Consider the following 735-nt stretch of genomic DNA (forward strand, 5'->3'; position numbering starts at 1 on the left):
ATTTGTAAAATGCACCCTCCTACTTTCACTGCTATTGTATCTTCTTCCCCAAAAATGCATATTTGATTACTACTTATAAAATAAATTCCTAATATAGCCTTGATTCCAGGAATTCCCAAGATGGGCAAGACAAAAAATCATGTGTATATATATATATATATATATATATATATATATATATATATATATATATATATATATATATATATACATATATATATATATATATATATATATATATATATATATATATATATATATATATATATATATATATATATATATATACATATATATATATATATATATATATATATATATATATATATATATATATATATACATATATATATATATATATGTATATATATATATATATATATATATATATATATATATATATATATATATATATATATATATATATATATATATATGTATGTATATATATATATATATATATATATATATATATATATATATATATGTATATATATATATATATATATATATATATATATATATGTATATATATATATATATATATATATATATATATATATATATATATATATATATATATATATATATATATATATATATATATCTTCATCATCAACTCCATCGTCTCCTTCTACGCCTACTGACGCAAAGGGCCTCAGTTACATTTCACTAGTCGTCTCTATCTTGAGCTTTTAATTCAATATTTCTCCATTCATCATCTTCTACTTCGCT

Source organism: Palaemon carinicauda, chromosome 1 (genome assembly GCF_036898095.1).
Source record: "Palaemon carinicauda isolate YSFRI2023 chromosome 1, ASM3689809v2, whole genome shotgun sequence".
Taxonomy (NCBI): domain Eukaryota; kingdom Metazoa; phylum Arthropoda; class Malacostraca; order Decapoda; family Palaemonidae; genus Palaemon; species Palaemon carinicauda.